Here is a 22700-nt window from a genome sequence, read left to right on the forward strand (position 1 = left end):
AACCTATTTCACCAGGGGCCAAGATAGAACTTGGTTTTTTTTGTAATTAAAAAACAGATGCTTAATTTAATTTTGAGAGAGAGAGAAAGAGAAGCTGGGAGGGGCACAGAGAGAGGGAGACACAGGATCCAAAGCAGGCTCTGCAGAGTGAATGCAGGCCCCATGCTGGGCTGAATTCACTGTGAGATCTTGACCTGAGCAGAAGTCTGAAGCTCAACCGACTGAACCACACAGGCCACAGAATGCGTTTGATAGACAGAACCCGGGGGCTTTGTCACTAAAGCTCTGCTGAGGGTCATGAAGTCACTCCACTCTGGTGTCCAGTACCAGATCTGGCTCCCGGTCACAGCACAACCAAAGGCAGAGCAACCGAGACCCCTCTGCTGAGGACTTTCCCCAGGGAACTGAGTAGGGAAGGAAACAGACGCAGAACTAGCGTAGGAGGGTAGGACTCGGAGGAGGAATGGAGTTCAGTGCCAGGGCCACAAAGAAAGAGCAGAGACTGTCACAGCCTCCTGGCTCAGACCCAGGTAGGCGGAGGAGAGGACTCATTCATCCAGGGCCAGCCCAGGAGTGAGACTGCAGAGCTGGCTGGCCCGGCCCAGGCCGGGTGTCAAGGCGGGGAGGGGATTTCCTCAGCCTCCCTCGCGCTGGGCTGGGCAGCTGGGAACCTGTTGGGAAGATTTCAGTTTGGGGAGGGACCACGGAGCTCCGGGCGGGGCGGGAACTTCAGGACCGCGGAGGCTGCCCCTGGGCCCAGGCCCCCTGGAACGCGGGGGTGCAGCCTGTCCCGCCTGGGACTCCCGTCGGCCTCCGAGGTAAGCCGCGGGAGCCCGGACGGGTGCAGGAGGGCCCGCGGTGGGGAGGGGGCGGCGGGGCAGGAAGAGTCAGGGGATAAAGAAGGCCAGAGGGTCCCGGGGGCTCTTGCGGGAAGGAGCTGGTCTGGGGTACTCTCTTGGCAACCTCCCTTCCGGAGTATCCTTCAGGATGGCCGCTTGGGATCCTGCAACTTTCATTTTAAAAGCGTGTCGAGGGGCGCCTGGCTGGCTCTGTCGGAGGAGCATGCGACTCTTGATCTCAGGTGGTGAGTTCGAGCTCCACCTTGGGTGTGGAGATTACTTAAGTAAATAAATACACTTAAAAAAAAGTAGCATGTTGAGGCAGGAGTCGGGGGCTGTGTCTGGCTTCTCCCCCGGGGACATGGTTGGCGGGGACCAGGTAATGCCACACTCCTCCTTAGCACTGGGCAATCCCTGGCTTTCTCTCCCTTCTTCACATTTCCCCCCACTAAGCAACCTCCTTCCCCACGTCTGTCCCCCATCTTTTTTCTCCCTCCAATTGAGCCAGTTGCTAGAGCTCCTTCCCAGCCCTGGAGACCACAGCCTGGTAGGCAGCCTCCCCAGCTTCTTCCTGCTAGGCACCTCCCCCTTGGTTATTTGTTTCCTCCTTCCTGGTACTGGTATCTGAGGGATTATGCTCATTTATTCGTTATTATTCGTTTGTTTATTCATCACTGTTTGAGCGTATACCTGGATTCTGGGGGAGGAGGCACACAGTCTCTGGGAATAGGAAAACTGACGTGTATTTCATGCATTTGATAATTAATAAGCTGGTGGGCAGCGGGACAGAGTAGATTATTTGGGGGCTATTCCAGCTCTCCTGTTCACTTCCTGAGCCCTGGTTTCCTTATCCTTAAAATGGTGGTGTTATGGAGGAAGACAATGCATGTCGGGCACCAAGCTGGGTGCCCAGGACATAGTGGGTGCCTCAATAAACACCTGTGCTCTTTCCTTCTTCTTTGGCTCCCTCCCTGCCCCTCGCCTCCCTACTGGCACCTCCCCATCTCTGTAGGCTTGTAAAGATTGTGAGACAACCCTGGCCTTGAAAGCACTTAGGCAGACTGTAAACCTAGAATGGATAGTGAAGTGGGAGGTGGAGATAGGAGAAGGGGACTCAAAAGGAGTGGGGGTGGGGCTAGATGGGGAAGAAAACTGGACCAGGGCTGGGGCTCCTGTGGAGGGAAGTGAAGTTCCCAGTAGGCTCTCTTGCAGTTTCTGAATTTGCACTCACATCGAGCAAGTGATGGGAACCACCAGTTCCTAAAACCAACTCTGCCTGGCCTTGGGCTAAGGGCTTTTGAATTAAAAAAATAATAATTTTTTATTTTTGAGAAAGAGACAGAGACAGAGGCAGAGAATAAGCAGGGGGAGGGGAAGAGAGAAATGGAGACAGAATCAGAAGCAGGCTACAGGCTCTGAGCTGTCAGGACAGAGCTCAACGCTGCTTGAACCCATGAACTGTGAGATCATGACCTGAGCTGAAGTCTGATGCTCAATCCACTGAACCCCCAGGTGCCCCTGGACTCCATGCTCTCTGCTCACCTCCCTTGTTGTCTTTCAAGTTCCTCTGTATGGGAAAGAACAAAAGGACATCATCATTCTCCCAGCTTCCTAGACACCAGCTTCTTAATTCCTCTACATCTCCTGGTATGGGCTGGCTTATCCCAGTGGGAAGGAGGACACTCTTCCTAATTCATGAATTCGTTCATTTATTCATCCGTCATTCATTCAATCAAGTGCTCTGTCGGTCCCAAGAGGGCGGGGACCATGTCTGTTTGTTCAGTTATGTAACCAACACCTTGTATATCCCTAATACAGAAATGTTTGGAGTGCCTGGATAGCTCAGTCAGTTGAGCATCTTACTTCAGTTCAGGTCACGATCTCATGGTTGGTGAGTTCAAGTCCGTGCTTGGGATATTTTCTTTCTTTCTGCCTCTGACCTGCTCGCACTCTCTCTCTCAAAATAAGTAAACTTAAAAAAAAAACATTAAAAAAAGAGGGGCGCCTGGGTGGCTCAGTCTGTTGAGCATCCGACTTCAGCTTAGGTCACCATCTCACAGTTCGTGGGTTTGAGCCCCACATTGGGCTCTGTGCTGATAGCTCAGAGCCTGGTGCCTGCTTCTGATTCTGTGTGTCCCTCTCTCTCTGCCCCTCCCTTGCTCATGACCTGTCTCTCTGTCTTTCAAAAATAAATAAATATTTTTAAAAATTTAAAAAAATTAAAAAATAAAACATTAAAAAAAAGAAATGTTTGATAAATCCTTTGGGACTAAATGGGTCCAAGAAACATTTTTTGATGCATTTTGTGGGCTCCCTAATAAGAGATTCAAAGATGAATAAAACTGAAGTCTTATCCTCAAGGCATTCAATTCAAAGATGAATAAAACTGAAGTCTTATCCTCAAGGCATTCACAGCCTCGTGGAGGAGATGGTGATAACACAAAGAAGACATGGTACCTTAGACAGGAGCAGAGCCTGGAGAGGGAACTGTGAGGGCCATTTAATTCTACCACATTGGCTTTGTTCTCTGCTGTATCCAGGGCCTACCCAATGGCAGGCTTGTGGTAGATGTTCAGGAAGACTTTGCAGAGGAGGCGTTTAGGACAGGGTCTTGAAGGGGTTGTTAGAACTTCACCAGGTGAACAAACTGGGGAGGGGAGATATTCTAGCAGAAGAGGATGCTCATGAAAAGGCCTAGTGCAGGGTGGGAGCTGGGACTGCTAGGGGCTCAGGATGGCTGAAGTGTGAGTGCATATGGAGAATGACAAGAAACGAGGATGGATAAATAGGCAGGGCTCAGGCCATGAGCCTTGTCAAGGAAATTAGATTTTATACCAAGGGTGTCGGGTAACTATTGAAGGGATTTAGCAAAAAGAGACACCATCCGACTTGTATTTCAGAAGTGTGGCTGATGGATGGGGGTCATGGAAATGGCACCAGGAGCTCTAGGCCCGACAGAGGTCCTACCTGTCTGAGCAAATAAAACTTTCTTTTTAGGATCTGGGTTAGGACTTCCTTTTTAGGACTTTATAGTGATTCATGAAGGGCCTTGTGTCCTGATCTACTGCTGCTTTGTCCTCAGTGTATTCTGGTTTACAGCCAATAGATTGAGAGAGAGAGAGAGACGGAGAGAGAGAGAGTCACACACACACACACACACACACACACACACACACAGAGCATGAATTGGGGAGGGGCAGAGAATGAGGGACACAGAGAGAATCCCAAGCAGACTCTACACTATCAGTACAGAGCCTGATGCTGTGCTCAGACACACGAAACGTAACATCATGACCTGAGCCAAAATCAAGAGTCAGATACTTAGCCTACTGAGCCACCCAGATGCCCCTAATCTATTCTTCCTAATAAAAGTACTGAAATATACAAATGATTTACATTTGCTTAATCGGGAGCAAATTCTGGGGTATACTACTTGCTAACTTGTGCTTTCTTATGTAAAGGAGAGAGAAAGAAGAGTCGTAGGTAGGGCACCAGGAATTATATTAGGCTCTGAATTTGCCCTGAGAGTTCGTGTTGAATATGGAACTTGGGGGTACATGGTCATGGATAGCTTTCAGAGAATCAGCTTCCAGACCCTCAGATTCCATAGGTCTTTCCTAAAAGCAATCTGCTTGACTGGAGTCTTTTAAGTTATCCTTGTGAACTCTCCTTCCTTCTTCCCTCTCTCCCACCTTCCTTTCTTCCTTCCTTCCCGCTTCCCTCCCTTCCTTCCCTTTCCCTTCCTTTCCCTTCCAGCTTCATATCCAATGTGGGGCTTGGACTCAAGACCCTGATATTGAGAGTCACATGTTCTACCGACTGAGCCAGACAGGAGACCCTAACTCTGCTTTCATTATTTCCCTTTTCTAGCTTTACTAGATTTGTGCCAAATCATTCTACAGTGCATTGCTTGAGGATATAAAAAACCAGAAGGACAACTGGAGAATGCATTGTTCCTGAGAGGTTAGGTAAGATAAACTGAAGGGGTAGTGCCTTACTAAAGACTCTTAGAACTTACTTTTCATTTGTTTTATTATTATTTTTTAAGTAAATCTACACCCACTTGGGGCTTGAACTCGCAATCCCTGAGATTGAGAGCTAGCTGCGTGCTCTACCTACTGAGCCAGCCAGGCACCCCAGCAACCAGAGATTTAATAAGTCTCCCAAGGTCACAGAGCTATTAAGTGGCAGAATCAGGACTTGAACTCTAGAACCTCACCTCGGAATTTGTGCTTTTAACCATTATGCTACTCTACTTTTAAATGTATGTTCTTTTTCTGTGTATTATGGAGTTAATTGGGACCTGAGTTAGTTGTCATGGGGATACAGATAAACTCATTCATAAAAGTTTTTTTAAATGAAGGTGGATTTTCTTACAGATAGAAAATTATTCTGGTTTGGCTGGTCGGTTTGACAGTGAGGACTGACTTTGATAACTGGATTACATGGCAGACATTTTCCATAAATTGAACAAGCTAAATCTGTAGTTTCAAGGTTTGGATGGAAATATATCTAAAGTATGTTTCTAATGAGACTATGCCAGAAAATTCTGTCCCTCTTGGTATTTTTAAAATATTTTATTTTTAAGTAATTTCAAACTTTTTAAGTAATCTCTTGCTCGAACTCACAACCTCAAGATCAAGAGTCACTTCCTCTACTGACTGAGCCAGCCAGGCGCCCCCAGAAAATTCTATCTTGGAAACTATTTTAACTTGTGAAAAATAATTTTAGTTATTATCATAAAAATGTGGGGGGGGTCATAGCTTTTTCAAAATCTGATGGAGGGGGCTCCTGGGTGGCTCATTCAGATGAACCTCTCACTTTGTCTCAGGTCATATCTCATGGTTCATGAGTTCAAGCCCTGCATCAGGCTCTCTGCTGTCTGCACAAAGCCTGCTTCATATCTTCTGTTTCCCTCTGTCTCTTCCCTGCTCATGCCTACTCACTCTCTCTTTTTCTCTCTCTCTCAAAACTAAATAACATAAAAAAAAATCTAATGGGGATTCGTGAGGGAAACAATGTGAGGACTTCAGGCATATGGTGTACGTACACATCACTGGCCACATGCATCATGGTTCGGGATCAGGTTCCTGGTCAGGAGCTCAGGAGCTGAAGTGGCTTGTCCACGGCTAAGCAGAGGCAGAAGTGAAGCGAGATCAGGGTTTTCTGAGTGCTGTGATTTCTGTGACTCCATACTTCCTTCCTTCTTCATTTCTTGACGGCTCATTTAGCAAACATTTACTGAGCACCTACAGATGGAGTAAAAAAATACACATTTTCTACTTTTTCTGCAGTTTATATTCTAATAGAAAAAGCAGACAATGAGTAAGCACATCAGATATTTTTAGATAGTGACAAGTGCTGGGAGCAAATAAGCTGTGGAATGTGATAGAATATCTGGGTGGACAGAGGGAGGGGTCAGGGAAGACTAGGAAAGTGCTCTTTGTTATGAAGGAGGTAGACTTGTGTTAGGGTGTGTGGGAGAAATGGAGGGGAGGGGAGGAGAAAGGTTTAGGTCAAGGGAACAGCAAGTGCAAAGACCCTGAGAGGCAGGAGAAAGCTTGGGGTATTCCTGAGATAGGAAGAAGAACTTGTGGAAAACAGTATGGAATTTTCTAAAAAAATTAAAAATCGAATGGCATAGGATCCAGTAATTCTAATTCTGGGTATTTACCTGAAGAAAACAAAAACACAAATTCATTAAAAAAAATATTTTGGGGGCGCCTGGGTGGCTCAGTCGATTAAGCCTCCAACTTCGGCTCATGTCAGATCTCACATTCGTGGGTTCGAGCCCCACATCAGGCTCTGTGCTGACAGCTAGCTCAGAGCCTGGAGCCTGCTTCCGGTTCTGTGTTTCCTTCTCTCTCTGCCCCTCCCCCTCTCATGCTCTGTCTCTCTTTGTATCAAAATAAATAAAACATTAAAAAAAAATAGAGTTTAAAAAAAATTACCTGTTTAAAAAAAATAATAATAAAATAGATATTTTGAAAGAGAGAGGAGCAGAGAGAGGGAGAGAGAGAATCCCACATAAGCTCCAGGCTGTTGGGTCAGAGCCTGACACGGAGCTTGAACTCACAAACCATAAGATCATGACCTGAGCAGAAATCAGGATTCAGACACTTAACTGACTGATCCACCCAGGCACCCTGAAAACACTCTTTCGGAAAGATGCATACACCTCTATGTTTATTGTAGCATTATTACAATATTTACAATATTATTATTGTAAATAATTTACAATAGCCATGTTACGGAAGCAACCTCAGTGTCCACCAGTAGATGAATGAGTAAAGGATATATGGTTATATATAATGGAATACTATTCAGCCATAAAGAAGAATGAACTCTTGCCATTCAGAACACCATGGACGGACCTAGAGGATATTATAGTAAATGAAATAAGCCAGACAGAAACACAACTACCATATGATTTTATTTATTTGTAGAATCTAAAAGACAAAGCAAATGGATAAACAAACAGAAACAGACTCAACAAATGCAGAGAAGAAACTGGTGGTTGCAAAGGAGAGGGGAGGTGGGCTAGGTGAAAGAAGTGGAGGGGATTAAGGGGTACAAGCTTCCACTTATAAAATAAATCAGTCATGGGGATGAAAAGTACAGCATAGGGGATACAGTCAATAGTACATCAGGAATGTTATATGGTGACGGATGGTAACTATATCTGCTGTGGTGAACATTTTGTAATGTATGTAATTGTTAAACCATTATATTGTACACCTGAAACTAATAATACTTTGATAAAAATAATAGTTCAGTAAAAATACATATATATATATATAAAGGAAACAGTATATAAAAGAAAAAATAGATGTTGGGGGAGAATGGTAAAATTCTACAAAGAGGGCAGAAGCTGAGTCATGCAGGACCCTACTGGCCTTGATAAGGATATTGTATTTATCTGGAAGACAGTGGGAAACCATTGAGAAATTTTTTTTTAACATTTATTTATTTATTTTGAGAGAGAGAGTGTGTGTGAGAGTGCGAGGGGCAGAGAAAGAGAGAGAGAGAAAATCCCCATCAGGCTCTTTTCTGCAGCCCATCATGAGGCTTGATCACACGAACTGAGGATCAAACTCTGAGCTGCAATTAAGAGTTGGTTGCTCAACCATCTGAGCCACCCAAGTGCTCCCCATTGACAGGTTTTAAGAAGAGAGTTGCTATACCCTGATTTATGGTTGTGTTTGTTTTGGAGGAGGGGCAGGGGTGGAAACTGAGATGGAGACTACTTTAGATAAGACATCAGCAGTCTACTCTATGGGAGGGATACCACGACGAACAATGTTATGGGAAGGTGGACTGGTATGGGATGCCATTCTGTCTTCTAGTTCTGGTGACGTATGTTGGTAACAATTGCTGTATTAACAAATTACCCCAAAATATGGTGACTTAAAACAACAATCATCTTATATCATCATGATTCTGTGGGTCTGGGAATTTGGGCAGAGTTCAGCTGAGCAGTTCTTCTGCCTTGTGTGGTATCAGCTGGGGTCACTGACTTGACTGTATTCAGTTGGTGAATGAGCTGGGCTACAAGGTCTAAGAAGGCTTCACTCACCTGTAGCACCTTGGTGCTCTTCTTCATGGCCTCTCTCTCCATATGAGTTGCTTGGGCTTCCTCATAGCATGGTGGCTTCCGGGTAGTCAACCTTATTTATTTATTTATTTATTTGACCTTTTTTTCTCCTTAATGTTTACTCATTTTTGAGAGAGAGAGAGGGAGAGAATGAGCAGGGGAGGGACAGGGAGAGAGTGAGACAGAGGATCCGAAGCAGGCTTTGTGTTGAGAGCAGAGAGGCCGCTGATGCAGGGCTCAAACTCATGAACTGAGAGATCATGACCTGAGCTGAAGTTGGATGCTCAATGTACTGAGCCACCCAGGTGCCCCTTTATCTTCTTTTATTATTTATTTATTAAAAATTTTTTTTTAAACATTTATTTCTGAGAGACCGAGAGAGACAGAGCATGAGCTGAGGAGGGGCAGAGAGAGAGGGAGATAAATAATCTGCAGCAGGATCTAGGCTCTGAGCTGTCAACACACAGCTCAAACTCATGAACCATGAGATCATGACCTGAGCTGAAGTTGGTTGTTTAACTGACTGAGCCACCCAGGCACTCCTATTTATTTTTTAAAAGTAAGCTGCATACCCAACATGGGGCTTAAATCTATCACTAGGTTTCTGAGGACTGATTAACTGTAATCACCCTGATGTTATTGACTCACTTATAAATCTAAATCACAGAATACCATGTTGGAAAAATTTGTAGGATTTTATTCCTCACTGGATAGAGACAGCCTGGGAACAGGAAGTATTTTGTTTTGTTTTGTTTTGTTTTTTCCTTTGTGTTTCCAGAGCCCAACATATATAAGGCATTCAGGGAATGCTTGTCCAGTGACTGCATACATCACGTAAGAATTTATTGGTTATCAAACCACGGTGTACGTAAGAATTCCTTGGGGAGCTGTCAAAAAGGCATGCCAATTCCTGGGCAAGACCCTAGTCCAGACTCTCTGAATCCAAATCTTTTAGGCTGGGTTACACTTTAAAACAGACAGTATCCAGGCCCTCGCTCCAGAGGCTCTGATGCCATTGTTCCGGGGTGAGCCCAAACACCTTATAAACTCAGAAAGTTCTGACGTGTGGCCAAGGCTAAGAACCACCTTTCGCTGACTTCCCTGGATGATTCTGTTGCAGGTGGTCTATGATAGTTGACTGTCCTGATTTGCCCAGCACTGCCCTGATTTTAGCAATCCCAAGTCTCACATCCCAAGAAATCCCTAATCCCATGTACACTAGCACAGTTGGTTATTATCAGTAGACCACTATTCAAAAACATTGTAGATGAGGCACTAAAAGACCTTTTGAAAAATACCTACAAGTATCTAATGAGAGCAGGGATTCTGCCTCCTTACTTAAGGGGCTAACATAGTAGTGTCATAATGCTATCAGAATCATCTCCTTTAATTAAGGAAAAGATGACCTAGGATCAGTGCTTCCCTTCAACCCTATACTCTGGTATACTAGGTCTGTTAACCGAGCTAAACAGAGTGTCCATCTCTGGGAATTCTTCCGTATTCCTTAGTGTACACGAGGCAGCTTTGTGGGGTGCCTGGGTGGCTCAGTTGGTTAAGGGTCCGGCTTCAGCTCAGGTCATGATCTCATGGTTCATGGGTTCAAGCCCTGTGTCAGGCTCTGTGCTGACTGCTAGCTCAGAGCCTGGAGCCTGCTTCAGATTCTGTGTCTCCCTATCTCTCTGACCCTTCCCTGCTCTCACTGTTTCTCTCTGTCTCTCAAAAAAAAAAAAAAAAAAACCACACAAGAAAACAAGGCAGCTGTGAAAGCCTGACCACAATCAACAAGGATGATGTGTTGAGGACAGGATGAAGTTCTTGTGTCTCTACACCAGTGTGTATTATTATTACTATTACCTATATTATGATAAGGTACAAATATATATGTCGTATCTTTGATAGTTCTGGGGAAAGCAGTGTAGTATAGTGGAGAGCCCAGGATCGCCTCAGAAAAATGGCTTTATGTCTCCGCTTTGGTGTGACTAGGTAGGTGTATTACCTCATGTGCCTCTTATGCTTTAGTTATTTATCTGTAAAATGGGAATAATAATGACATCATCTCCACAGGGCAGCTAGGAGTATCCACTGAAATAGTATAAGTAAAAGTGGTTCTGTAGACTGGAAGGGGAGAGACACAAAGACATTTTTCTATTGAGAGGCCTTGCCCATTACCAAGGGATGGTTTCCCCACCCTGAACCACAGCCACAGTGTGTGGGATTCCAAGGGAGAAGCTTTTAACACGTAGTGGGCGTGCAGAGACCTCAGGAGGCTGAGTGTCTCTACCTTAGTTACCCTCAAAGTTGAGTGCGCGTTTGCTTTGCTTTAGGAATAAGAAAAACTTCTGGAAAGGGGGGTTTGTGAAAGCAGTTTTTGTTTTTAAATCTTTTGCTTATTTGTTCCAAGTGTATCCTCAGAGATGCAGCAAAAAGAAAACAACCATAGCCACAAACCCATAATATTGAAAAGCTGGTTCTTAATTTCTGTAGCTAAAAAAGCACTTTTTCAGGCTAAACCACAGGGATTGCTGCAGGCCCCTGGAATGGGACATAATGATGGTTTGCAGTGTGATGAAGGAGGCTGTTAATCTCTGTGGCCCAGAAGCCCAATCTGTGGCCTCTCCAATTACCCAGGTTGCCTGGCAACACCACCCAAAGCCTCCCCACCAGGCCCGGCTGGACAAAAGTTGGGCACACCCAGCACAGCCTGCCATCCAGCCTCCTGGGCTCCCCAGCCACATCAAGGCTGGACTCAGCCTTGGCAGGGGCCCTCCTGGTACCAATGAATGGGTGGAGCCAGCTATTTAAAGAAACAATTCAGATATTGAAAACCTACTCATTCGAATGCAACTAGCAAGACAGCACAAACTAATGATCAAAAGTCTCTTTCTGCCAAAGAGGAGTTGTCCTAAGGTGGATGGCTGGGCTCGTGCTCTCCTGGGTGAGATGAAAATGGAAAGGTGAGCCTGACTTCATCCCCTGGGTTTTCAGAGAAGCAAATCCTTTTCCTCTTCTGGGAATCTTGACTCCCTGTGGCCCCAGTGGGAATGGTGGGGATTCCCAGCCCCATCTTCTTGGCTGCTGACCTGCCACTTGGAAACTCCCAGGCTCTAGTGTGGGTCTGTTTAGGGAGCTGGAGGAAGAAGAGGGAGATTAGGGTAGAGGGAAGGATGGGATGAACGTAATCAAAATGAGATGTACACTTCTTTTTTTTTTTATTTTAATGTTTTTTATTTATTTTTGAGAGACAGAGACAGCGTGAGCAGGGGAGGGTCAGAGAGAGGGAGACACAGAACCCGAAGCAGGCTCCAGGCTCTGAGCAATCTGTCAGCACAGAGCCTGATGCGGGGCTCAAACCCACAAACCACGAGATCATGACCTGAGCCAAAGCTGACGCTTAACCGACGGAGCCACCCAGGTGCCCCAAGATGTACACTTCTTTAACACTTGGTGCATAGGAGCCACAGGGCCAAGGAGCACACAGGGTCTATGGAGTCGGACACCCCAGGTTTTTCTCCCAGCCCTCCCCCTCACTGCGTGCATTACCTTGATCAAGTTACTTTGGAGCCTGATTTTCCTTATCTATAAAATGGGGATGTTATTATCCTGTTTTATTTTTTTAATTTTTTGGTTATTATCCTATTGCATAAGGTTGTGAAAATTAATGAAGAGAATGCTCGTTGTTTAGCATAGAATCTTGCAGGCAGTGATGCTCAGTGTTACTGCGACTCTTATTATTTCATTTGCTTCTTACAATAATTGTGTAAGATACTGAGGAGAGAAAGGGGGTCTATTTTACAGCTGAGGAAATTGAGGCATGGGGAAATGAAGGGCTACTGGGAGCAGAACTCAGGTCTTCACGGTGCCAAGCAAAAAGTCAGGTGGGAAGGCCTTTTGTAGCCATGAGGGCATGGTGGCTCTGTGGGTCTCCTCTGGCAGGTCAGCGATGGGAATAATAATAGGACAGAGTGTAGAGGAAAAGGGTAGTGGAAGGTGCTTTTCAACAAAAAGTGATGTAAGACTCTTGGTTAATATGGTCTGGAGAGATTCCCATCTTTTTTCTTCCAGTATTTTTTGGGGTTTTTTTTGTTAATGTTTATTTATTTTTGAGAGAGAACAAGCAGGGAAAGGGCAGAGAGAGAGGGAGACCAAGGATCCAAAGCAGGCTCTGTGCTGTCAGCCCAGAGCCTGATGTAGGGCTCAAACTCATGAACCGTGAGATCATGACCTGAACCGAAGTCGGGCACTTAACTGACTGAGCCACCCAGGCACCCCTCCTTCAAGTTTAGATTTACAGAAAAGTTGCAGACAGTACAGTTTGTTTACCGTTTACGCAAATGTAAGTATTTTCCAAATCTGGATGATCACAGAGTTTGTGAGAGGAGTGGATCCTGGAGTCCTTACTTTGTGGTTCTCAAAGGTGCTGCAGTCTCCACATCACTTGTTGGAGATCTGCTAAATCTATTCAAGTAGTTTTTTCAGGAGTGGAGCCCAGGAAGCTGTATGGAAACGAATGTTGAAAAAACAAATGTTTGAGGGGATTCTAAGGCATAGCCAGTTAAGGGAACAACTGAACTGGGGCAGACTGTCGAATTGACTGTGCAGGTGAGAGCCAGCTGTGGCTCAGAGCCTGGAAGGGACTGGCTCCAGCTAACACAGCCAGGAAGTGGCAGCGCCTAGACCAGAAAACAGGTCTCCTGGTTCTGTGCTCTCCTTGCACTGTTTGCACTGTCTCCCTCACACAGAACAAGAAATGAGTTTAACTTGTAACAGGAAGACCCCAGGTAGAAGAGTTGCTTGGCTATTCAGGAGTTAGTAGATTCTTGGTTGCAAGGGCAGAGAGTGATTCTGGTTGATTACACCAGTAAATAAATTTTGTTGAAAGCACATTGGGTAGGAAAATAAAAACTATTTCTCAACTCCTCTTCACACTTCTGACACCAAATATGTGGGTTTTTCACACCAAGCAATTCTGCCACTACTTCCCCATTGGTTAAGGGTTCAGTTCCATATGACTGCTTCCCACTTCAAATCCCATTTGCAAATCTGGACTTCCAGTACTTTTGATCAACTGGCTATAATTTGCGGTTTCTGTGACCCCCACCTCCTTGGGCTTAATAATTTGCTAGAACAGCTCACAGAACTTAGGAGGGGCTTTACTTATTATTACTGGCTTATTATAAAGGATATAAGTCAAGAGCAGCCAAATGGAAGAGATGCATAGGGCAGGGTATACAGGAAAGGATGTAAAACTTCCATGCCCTCTCTGGGGGTTTCATTCTCCCAGAGCCTCACCTGTGTTTACCAACCTGGAAGTTCTCTGAACCTTTTGCTTAGTTTTTATGGAGGTTCCATTACATACACATGATTGGTTATTGACCACTGGTGATTAAACTCCATCTCTAGCCCTTCTTCCATTCCCAGAGATGGGCCTGAAAGTTCCAACCTTCAAACCTCTAATCACGTGGTTATTTCCATAGACACTCAGCCGCCATCCTCATAGAGTCACTTCATTAGCATAAACTCAGGTGTGGTTGAAAGGGGCTTATTATGAATAATAGAAGATGCCCCTCCCACCCCTGTCACTCAGGAAATTCCAAAGGTTTTAGGAGCTCTGTGCCAGGGACTGGGTAGGAAAATATTTGTTTCTTGATATTTCACAGTATCACAGGTAGGTTACAAAATCACTGGAAGGCTGCAGAAACAGGGTTTGGGAAATGAGCTGAGACAAAGGGAGTCAGGCACCTAGAACTACACCAGAAGCATCGCAGAGCCAGGTAGATGAAAATGGCCCTATTGCTGCAGCAGCTGGGTGTTCATTGCTGCAGCTTGTATCCAAGATACAGCTGGCATTGGATGCTGGATGCCAAACTGACCCCAATCACAGGGCTGGACACTGGACACTGTTGTCACTGCTTTATCGTCTGGAAAGAACTTTACCAGTCTTGACACTCCAGCCTCAAAAATCCTAAGCAAATGCAGCTGATGGGTCAAGCCCTATGTACCTGAACGCCAGTTGCCTAGGGACCTGGAACAGCGAGGATTGGAAATTTTTACCTTCTGTAGTGCTAAGTGGTCCCTGCTGCCCACCAGGATTAATGAGATTGGGAATCCTCCAAGAACCTTGACAAATGACCATTATATAAGCATTATCAAAAGAATATACTGGGAGTCCTTGACATTTGCAGATTCAACACTTAATAGTTTTTATATTTCATTAGCTACCCTCAAAGGCCCGTTGTGAATGAATGTGAACTGAATGACTTTGCTAGTCATTTAATATTTGGTGAGCCAGGCCTATCATTCCATTTTGACATCTCACATGACTTCACTATTCCCTACTAGTTACAGCCTTTATGTAACCTGCCTGTAGTGACTAAAATCTTTGTTTCTTGTTGGAGTAGAAAAGACTTCTAAAAATAAATCACTCGATAGTGCCAGAAATAGAAATGAGAAGCAAGTGAAGAGGCTTGAGAAAGTGACTTTTATTTTTTATGTTTTTCCACAAGTAGAAGTCTTGGATAAATTGGCATGGAATGTCAAGTTCAGCAGTGTCTAGGATCTCTGATACCAAGAGATGTATGATGTGTGTCACATAGATCCAAGGAAAAGTGCTTTGGCAAGTTGTTTTGATGAGTGCTTCAGCCAGTGAGGAAGCTGGTCTTCAAGAGAGAGGTTAAAGTTTACTTAAAGATGAAAAGAGGCACAATTAACTAACCAAGGCTCTATTTTCTTTTCTTTTTTGCGACCTTGGGTGCAGAGTGTTGAAGATAGTTAATTAATACTCCTCACATAACTTTATAAATAATCTTACATCTGCATTTGTAGAAAATATTTAGGGTCTGAAATGCAATCACTTAAAAATTTCTGGCTAAAACTTATAACATAATTTTGGGAGACACCATATGGTTTACTAAGGCTCTTGAAAGGTCTTTGGAAAAATCTCTTGCCATTGTCAAGGGTCTCCTGTGTAAATCTCTTTATGGAAATCTTTCTCTACATTAAAAAAATTTTTTTTCATGTTTAATTTTGAGAAAAAGAAAGACAGAGCATGAGTGGGGGAGGGGCAGAGAGAGACACACACAGAATTGGAAGCAGGCTCCAGGTTCCAAGCTGTCAGCACAGAGCCTGACATTGGGCTCAAACTCAGCGATCCGCTAGATCATGCTAGATCATGACCTGAGCCAAAGCCGGACGCTTAACCTATTGAGCCAACCGGGTGCCCTCTACTTTTTTTTGTTAAGTCAGAAGAGTGTTCTGTGTAAATGAGCACTGCCCCACCCTTTCCAATCCTTGGCCAACACAATGGCTCCATGATTCATATCGTGAGCAATGCTTCCAGACAAAGACAGGGTGTAGGGAAGTTCGTTCCAGTTTTCCTCTGATTTTTTTTAAGTTTGTTTATTTATTTTGAGAGAATGAGAGAGAGAAAGAAAGAGTGGGAAGGGACAGAGAGAATCCCAAGTAGGCTCTGCACTGACAGCTTGAAGCCCAATGCAGGGCTGAACTCAAATCGTGAGATCATGACCTGAGCCGAAACCAAGAGTCAGACGCTTAACCGATTGAGCCATCCCACTTTTCCTTTTCTTAAGAATACTTGTTGGGGCACCTGGCTGGCTCAGTGGGTAGAGCATGTGACTCTTGATCTCAAGGTTGTGAGTTCGAGGGCCACATTGGCATGGAGCCAACTTAAAAAAACAAAAGGAATACTTGGCAACCATGGAGAGAAGGTCTTTGGTGCACCAGGGGAATATCTCCATTTTTAACTCAAAGGATATGAGTCTTTTCTACTCCTCCAATGTTCTTTTTAACAGTCCACCCTCACTGTTCCATGCTGGTGGGATGAAAACTTTTCACAGCAGTGCCACCCAGTTTTGATCTGTGTGTGTGTGTGAGTGTGAGAGAGAGAGAGAGAGATTTCAGAGTTGACAGCCACTTGGTAAAGCTAAAAGGAAGGAGGTGAGGCACCACATCAAGCCAACATTAAGAAAGCTCAAGAAACCTGGATGATCTTTGATTAGTCAGTAAGAAACAGTGCAGTAAATAATTCCTTTCAATACATCGCACTGTGATGAGAGTGAGCAAGTGAATAATTTGATAGTTGCGATGCACTGTAATCATTGCTGACTTGCTTTGAGATTCCTGCCGTATTTAATTGGCTTCCAAAATTTCCGGTAATCTAAAGTATGCTTCCAGAGACTTTATCCCAACTTTGACCTGTAGAGCCCATGGAGTACCCAGGCCACGCCCATGCAGGGACAAAATTAATGGCATAACCTTAGATTAGCCTAGGGAGGAAAACCTTGGACCCAGGAGCAGACATGCTGGTGAGCAGATTTCAGCACAGTGTAAGGAAGAACTAACTACCTAAGGATTAGAACAGGCAGAAAATGCAACACGCCAACTGAAGTACATTCCAGTTCTTTGTGATTTTTCACTACTCTAAATAGTTCCACACTGAACATCTTTGAAATATAGCTTTGTATACTTGCTCAAATACATTTGCAGGATAGACTTTTAGGAGGGTGATTCTGTTGAAAGTCATATGCTTTTTGGGGTACCTGGGTGGCTCAGACGGTTTCGCCTCCCACTTCAGCTCAGGCCATGATCTCATGGCTTGTGAGTTCAAGCCCCACATCGGGCTCTGTGCTGGCAGCTCGGAGCCTGGAGTCTGCTTCAGATTCTGTGTCTCCCTCTCTCTCTGCCCCTCTCCCACCCATGTTGTCTCTCTCTCTCAAAACATTAAAAAAATTAAAAAAAAAGAAAGTTATATGCTTTTCTATTGTATAGGTGCTGCCCAATTGCCTTCCAAAAAGGCTGCACCTGTCTCCCACAGCCTCCAACATACGGTTAGTCTTTTCATTGTTTGATTAGTAATGTTTCCAAGGTGGTGAACTGTGCCCAGAAATTCAGGTTTGGGAGCAGAAGATAAACAGGAGTGGGAGGGCCAGGGAATGTCAGAGACCGGAAGCACACCTGTGAGCATCAGGCCGCAGATGTTGGAGAGATGAATCAGGGAGAGGCCCCTGTCTCCAAGCAACAGGGCACACAGACAGAGATGGAAGTCAGAGTGTGACCGTCACTGAGAAGAGAAGTAAAACCAAAAATGCGGCAGTGGCCACCAACAATTTCATCTGTTGCTAGAACCTGAAGTAGCTAGAACGACATGTCAAATCTGTCTACTATACATCCCGAGGAAGAAAGCAGACCCACTGGGGCGCCTGGGTAGCTCAGTCGGTTAAGCCTCCGACTTTGGCTCAGGTCAGAGCTCACGTTCGTGGGTTCGAGCCCCATGTCGGGCTCTGTGCTGACAGCTAGCTCAGAGCCTGGAGCCTGCTTCCGGTTCTGTGTCTCCTTCTCTCTCTGCCCCTCCCCCTCTCATGGTCTGTCTCTCTCTGTATCAAAAATAAATAAAACATCAAAAAAAAAAAGACCCATGATGAGTCTTGGCTAAACCAAATGGTTCAGATATCTTTGCAACACAGGAAATACCTTTCACTAAAATACCTAAAATGGGGGGCTTGACTTTGTAAAATTTCTGGAAAGTTTGAAATCTGGAGAAAAGAAAAAAGTTTGAGGAAATGTAATCCTTAGCTTTCTAGCTTTTATAGCTATCAAGTTGTATTAACGTAAAATTTCATTTCCTCATAAAGTGATCATGTATGGTATTTCAATTTACAGTAGAGCTTATTAACACAATGTTAAACATCATTAGTTGAACTTATTTTTAAAATGCTTTAGGGGCGCCTGGGTGGCTCAGTCAGTTGGGTGTCCGACTTTGGTTCAGGTCATGATTTCACAGTTTGTGAGTTCGAGCCCCGCATCAGGCTCTGTGCTGACATCTCAGCGCCTGGAGCCTGCTTCAGATTCTGTGTCTCCCTCTCCTTCTGCCCCTCTCCTGCTTGGGCTCTGTCTCTCTCTCAAAAATAAATAAACATTAAACATTTTAAAAAATGCTTTAATATTTGAAGTTAAACACTGTGAGTCTCCAATCCACGCTGTGTTTTGCCATCATGAGAAGTCACAAAACTGGCAATAGTCAACAGCATTCAAAGAAAGTTAATGAAATAGTTAAGTCCAGACTTAGTGTCTGTCCCTGGGGAGCTATGTGAGTGAGAGGGTGGGAGGTGTAGGGGAGGGAGGAAGATTTCTTCTCAGAAAAGTATTGGGGGAAAAGTCACACGAAAGGGGAATTCTCTTCCCTAAATTTTCTGAATATAACCCATTGTTTAATGTGGAAACCGCCTAATGAAATATTTTAAAGAATTAATTCAGTATGAGTTGATTTCCAGTAACTTGCAGTGTGAAAAGAGGCCCTAAACTCAGCCCATCCTTTTCATGTTTCCAGCCAGCCAGCCAGCCAGCCACCCAACCAACCAACCACCCATCCATTCATCCATGCACCCACTCATCCAGCCATAGCTAATAATAACTAACAATTATGGAGTGTTTCCTATGTGCCAGATACTATTCTAAGTACTTTACATGAATTACCTCAAACAATGTTTATTTATTTATTTATATGAGAAAGAGAGAGGGAGAGAGAGAGAGAGAGAGAGAGAGAGAAAGATCGATCATGACTGTGAGATCATGACCTGAGCCTAAATCAAGAGTTGAGGCTTGGGGCGCCTGGGTGGCTCAGTCAGTTAAGCATCCGACTTCAGCTCAGGTCATGATCTTACGGTTTGTGGGTTTGAGCCCCATGTGGGGCTCTGTGCTGACAGCTCAGAGCCTGGAGCCTGTTTCTGATTCTGTGTCTCCCTCTCTCTCTGACCCTCCCCCACTCACACTCTGTGTGTGTCTCTCTCTCAAACATAAGATGTTAAAAAAAAAAAAAGAGTTGAGGCTTAACTGACTGAACCACCCAGGAGCCCCCAATACCTCCAACAATGCTACAAGGTAAGTTCTATCATTATCTCCACTTTAAAATGGAATCTGGGGCGCCTGGGTGGCTCAGTCGGCTAAGTGTCCGGCTTCAACTCAGGTCAAGATCTCACGGTTCGTGGGTTCGAGCCCCGCGTCGGGCTCTGTGCTGACAGCTAGCTCAGAGCCTGGAGCCTGCTTCAGATTCTGTGTCTCCCTCTCTCTCTGACCCTCCCCTGCTCGTGCTGTCTCTGTCTCTCAAAAATAAAATAAAAAACCATAAAAAAATTTTTTTAAATGGAATCTGAGAATTTCCTAAGTTAAATATAGAATTACTATATTAATTACTATACTTAAATATATACTTATAGTAATTATATTTATTATTATTATACTAAATTAATTACTATACTAAAGGAATGAAGTACTGGGGCACCTGGCTGGTTTAGTAGGTGGAGCATGTGACTCTTTTTTTCTTCTTCAAATTTATTAAATTCCAGGTAGGTTAACATACAGTGTAATATTAGTTTCAGGTGTAGAATTTTAGTTTCATCACTTACATACAACACCCAGTACGCATCACACGTGCCCTCCTTCATACCCATCACCTATTTAACCCATCATTTCTGCCCACACCTCTTGATTTCACGGTTCTGAGTTCAAGCCCCACATTGGGCATGATACTTACTTAAAAAAAAAAAAGGAATGAACCTTGAAGACTTTCTCCTAACTAAGAAAAGCCAGACTCAAAAGGCTACATACTATATGATTCCATTTTCGTGAAATACTCAGAGTGTAAATCCATAGAGACCAAAAAGTGGTTGCCATGAGCTGGAGGGAGATGGCAATGGACAGATTGCTTAATGGGTTTGGGGTTTTTGTCTGGGATCATGAAAAAGTTCCTATCCTAGCTAGTGGTGATGGTTGTATTGCATTATCAATGTACTTAAAAATATTTTTTTAATGGTTTTTATTTTTGAGAGACAGAGACAGCATGAGCAGGGGAGGGGCAGAGAGAGAGGGAGACACAGAATCTGAAGACAGGCTCCTGGCTCTGAGCTAGCTGTCAGCACAGAGCCCGACGTGGGGCTCGAACCCACAAACCATGAAATCATGACAGGAGCCGAAACCGGACGCTTAACCGACTGAGCCACCCAGATGCCCCATTGTAAATGTACTTAATGCCACTGAATTTTATACTTTAAAATGGTTAAGGTGGTAAATTTTTTTTAAGTTTACTTATTTATTTTGAGAGAGAGAGACAGAGAGAGAAACCAGTGGGGGAGGGACACAGAATTTTAAGCAGGCGTGCACTGTCAGTGCGGAGCCCAATGCAGAGCTTGAACTCATGAACCCATGAGATCATGACATGAGCTGAAATCAAGAGCTGGACGCCCAAAGAACTAAGTCACCCAGGGGCCCCTAAAGTGGTAAATTTTTATGTTATGTGTATGTTATGATAATTAAAAAATGTAATCTAAGGCTCAGAATTTAAGTGACTTACCAAAGTTTACAGTTGATAATGTAGTAAAGCTGTGTTTTAATCCCAGTCATCTGGCTCCGTGGGTCATATTAAAAAACAAATATATATCATTGATGAAGCATGTACTGGTGGTACACTGTATCTAATATTTGCAATGACCTTGAAAGTTTTGCATTGGGGCGCCTGGGTATCTCAGTCGGTTGAGCGTCCAACTTCGGCTCAGGGCATGATCTCGCAGTTCGTAGTTCGAGCCCCGCATCAGGCTTGTGCTGACAGCTAGCTCAGAGCCTGGAGCCTGCTTCAGATTCTGTGTCTCCCTCTCTCTCTGACCCTCCCCTGCTCATGCTCTCTGTCAAAATTAATAAAACATTAAAAAAAATTAAAAAAAAAAGAAAGTTTTGCATTATTGTCTAGCTTTTGTGTGTGAGTTGGGGGTGGGTAGGTAAAACATACATAACTTTAAATTTTAGCCATTTTTAAGTATACACTTCATTGGCATTAAGTACATTTACATTGTTGTGAAATTCTTAACACCATCCATCTCCAGAACTTTATCTTCCCACACTGAAACTTTGTACCCATTAAACCAGACAACTCCCCATTTTTCTCCCTTCCCCCATGCCTGCAAAACCACCATTTTACAGTTTATGTTGCCAGGTCCGGGGCCATTGCCTGGGGTTGCAAAGAAAACTCAGACGGAGCCATTCCCCCAGTCTATCTAATGTCAAAGCCTGTGTTCCTGTCCTCTAGTGACCTTGCCACTAGCTCCTCGTCACCGAGTTAGAGAAGTCCAGTTGTAGGACAAGAGTGTTGTTGAAGCAGGCAGAGGGGATGCCTGTGGTTTGAGGGCGGGAGAAGGAAGTCCGTGAATAAAATATGGTTGAGATGAAAGATGGATGAAAGAAGGTCTGTTAGGAAGGCTGAAGATGAGAAGTGGGGACACAACCCTTGCCTTCTTTTTACCTCAGATTATTCTGAGGAGTACGTGAGATTTTGCGTGGGTATGTGCTTTGAAATGCCAAGGGTGCTCCGCCTGTGTGGTTGGGACTCACATCACTTCTCAAGTAGATTTTCTTAAATTAACTTAAAAAAAATTTTTTTAAATGTTTTATTTATTTTTGATACAGAGAGAGACAGAGGATGAGAGGGGGAGGGGCAGAGAGAGAAGGAGACACAGAACGGGAAGCAGGCTCCAGGCTCTGAGCTAGCTGTCAGCACAGAGCCCGACGTGGGGCTCGAACCCACGAACGTGAGCTCTGACCTGAGCCGAAGTCGGAGGCTTAACCGACTGAGCCACCCAGGTGCCCCTAAATTAACTTTTTAAAAAAATGTTTATTTTTGAGAGAGAGAGAGAGAGAGAGAGAGAGAGAGAGAGAGACAGGATGCGTGTGGGGGAGGGACACAGAGAAAGAGGAACACAGAGTCTGAAGCAGGCTCCATCCAGGTTCTGAGCTGTCAGCACAGAGCCTGATTCAGGGCTCCAACTCATGAACCCCTGGATCATGACCTGAGTCGAAATCTGACGTTTAACCAACTGAGCCACCCAGGTGCCCTTGAATCAGATTTGTTTGAAGGGTGTTAACTCAGGAGATCAATTCCAATGTGGGGTACAGAGGACCAGCTGGTTAGGGGTGCAGACTCCTTCAAGACACTGGGCCACAAAGAGAAGGGTGAAGTAGTGCAGTAGTTGAGACTTTAGGATCAAGTCAAGGGGCCCTAGATATGGCTTTATTTATTTATTTATCTATAAAAAGTTATTTATTTATTTATTTATTTATTTATTTTGAGACCCAGAGAAAGCTTGAGTAGGGGAGGGGCAGAGAGGAGAGAGCACGAATCCCAGGACAGGCTCCACACTACTAGCACAGAGCCTGATTTGAGACTCAAACTCATGAACCATGAGATCATGACCTGAGCTGAGGTTGGA

At 44.4% G+C, this 22700-nt stretch overlaps 1 protein-coding gene across 3 annotated transcripts in view; it reads left to right on the forward strand.

The window, feature by feature from the left end:
* The first annotated feature begins 733 nt into the window (after positions 1-733).
* RHBDL2 (rhomboid like 2) overlaps positions 734-22700 on the forward strand; it is a 54109-nt gene continuing 32142 nt past the window's right edge. For 2 of the 3 annotated variants that reach the window (XM_029947172.1, XM_029947174.1), the window contains exons 1-2: positions 734-818; positions 4710-4807. The gene's annotated coding sequence lies outside the window, so the exon portion shown is untranslated. Of the gene's footprint in view, positions 819-4709; positions 4808-11287; positions 11388-22700 lie in introns of those variants that run through there. The other variant, XM_029947173.1, reaches the window with a different exon arrangement.

Source organism: Suricata suricatta, chromosome 8 (assembly GCF_006229205.1).
Source record: "Suricata suricatta isolate VVHF042 chromosome 8, meerkat_22Aug2017_6uvM2_HiC, whole genome shotgun sequence".
In the NCBI taxonomy this organism is placed as follows: domain Eukaryota; kingdom Metazoa; phylum Chordata; class Mammalia; order Carnivora; family Herpestidae; genus Suricata; species Suricata suricatta.